The 2331-nt window shown below is 37.2% G+C and overlaps 1 long non-coding RNA gene across 1 annotated transcript in view; it reads right to left on the minus strand.

The window, feature by feature from the left end:
• The window catches only part of LOC106868873 (uncharacterized), a 28043-nt gene that overhangs the window by 21365 nt on the left and 4347 nt on the right, over positions 1 to 2331 (minus strand). Inside the window, exon 2 of the long non-coding RNA XR_001409346.2 lies at positions 72 to 159. This is a non-coding gene — a long non-coding RNA (uncharacterized LOC106868873). The remainder of the gene's footprint in view (positions 1 to 71; positions 160 to 2331) is intronic.

A 2331-nucleotide genomic window follows, 5' to 3' on the forward strand; every position in this document is an offset into this window, starting at 1 on the left:
ATATATATAGTCCATGATGTTACTAGTGGATGTGGTAGTAATAGTGCTAGGAAGTTTCACTAGACACTTACCTGATCATCTGCTGCAGTAATCGTGATCAACAATATAACGAAACATAATATTCTCCAAGACTTCATGTTTCTTGCTTCTCTTCACTCCCTGAATATAAAAATAAAAACAGAAATATGTTTGAAAGCACACATATACACACGCACACATGCAAACCCACACATTCATACGCATGAACACACACATATACACACACCAATGTGCGTGCGTATGTGTGAGCACGCGTGGGTCTGATGACTGTACCAACACACATACATATACACACATATAGAGAAAGAGCCGGTTTCTAACCCAGATCCAAGGCTCCTTTATTGGAATTTCAACTTCAATAACAAGGTATTTTTGTATGTATGTATGTATGTCTCTTATATTTTTAAAATTATTATAAATCTTCCACTGAGGAGGGTGCCGGTTTCCAACAAAGATACAAGGCTCCATCTTTCGGTTGTAGTTAACAAAGACAAATTCACATTTGGAACTTGAGAAAAGTCTTGCATTTTTTCACTGCTCCACTCACAGATTGCACTTGTAATGTACGAATTAACCGGTCGGATTTCTCTTTCTGAAAATCCCAGTTTATCCAATTCTCCTTTAAGCATTTACTAACAAACCTAGTGCTCCAATTATTATTGGTATGAATATGAACTCATCGTCTGAATATAGAAGCTGGAGGTTTAGAAACAGTTGTCCATAGATATCCTCTTTTTCTTTGATTTTCGAAGAGATATTTATATGCAGGGCGGCTGACTTCTATGATGGTACATACCTTTGCATGTCTGTCCCTAATAACAATATCCGGCCTGTTAATTTTTACTTTTGACAGAAGTTTTGATGGGAATATTCCACCAGTATTCCATGAGTTGGTGTTTATGAATGTATTCCATAACAGGGATTTTCTAAGTTTATTTCAGGACAGTCTTTTTCTGCAGATGTCATTATAAATTTTTTTAGCAACAACATCGTGCCTCGTAGGAAGGGAGTACTGTGTCGACATTTTAGGACAGCTGCTAATCACATGCACGATGTCTTCCACGGGAACATGACATAGCCTACACATGCGGTTGCACCTTGGGATTACAAGAGCGTCACTGTCTCTTTTGTTCACCAAGTACTTTGTGGCAATCTCCCGTTCCGGGATTGCAAACGCATAGCCTTCAAAGTGTGATGTGATGTAGTGGCCTTGTGTCCAAGGGAAGTTGTGCCGCGTGTCATTTCTACTGTCTTCTTCAAGCTTCCGGGCAACATACCCATTCATAGTCATTTTTTGTATGTACGTATGTACATTAGTATGTACATTAGTATGTACGTATGTATGTATGTATGTATGTATGTATGTATGTATGCATGCATGCATGTATGTATGTATGTGTGCAGATGTGTATGTTTTGTATATATTCTCATGCATATAGTTGCACATCTAGACATGCTCATATATATTTAAATGATAAACTTCTGGAAATGTTTACAGATTTTCACAGTTCCAGTAAAAGATTGGATCTGTAGTCTTCGGTTTAGCTTTCTCCTTTCTGGTTTTGAGAAGCCTAATTTCTTATGTATGTACATGTATGTATGTATGTATGTATGTTTGTCTGTCTGTCTGCCTGTCTGTCTGTATGTATGTATGTATGTATGCATGTAAGAATGTGTGAATGCATGCATGCATATATGTGTGTATATATATATATATATATATATATATATATATATATATATATACACATACACACACACACACACACACACACACACATACACACACATATATATATATATGCATATATATACACACACACTCGCACACACCCAGGATGAAACAAAACCTAGAACAATACTCAGTAGAGTCAACGTCCAAGCAACAGCTGGGAGTGAGATCTCGCTAGTCTTTGCTTAGATATCTCTCTAGAAGGAAATTGCGAAATAACACCCGGTCCAATGCAAGATATAATATTAATAATCTCTACTGTCTCTCTCTTTCTATTTCTCTCTCTTTCTATCTCTCTCTCTTTCTATCTCTCTCTCTTTCTATCTCTCTCTCTCTTTCTATCTCTCTCTATACATATGTTATCTATATATATATGTATGTATGTGTGTGCGCGTATGTGTGTATGTGTGTATGCGCGTGCGTGTTTGCGAGTTTGTGTACACACATACATGTATGTATAGCCAAAGAGAGAAAGGAAGAGATAGAATGAAAGAGAGAGAGAGAGAGAGAGAGAGAGAGAGAGAGAGAGAGAGAGAGAGAGAGAGAGAGAGAGAGAGAGA

The sequence above is a fragment of the Octopus bimaculoides genome, chromosome 9, assembly GCF_001194135.2.
Source record: "Octopus bimaculoides isolate UCB-OBI-ISO-001 chromosome 9, ASM119413v2, whole genome shotgun sequence".
In the NCBI taxonomy this organism is placed as follows: domain Eukaryota; kingdom Metazoa; phylum Mollusca; class Cephalopoda; order Octopoda; family Octopodidae; genus Octopus; species Octopus bimaculoides.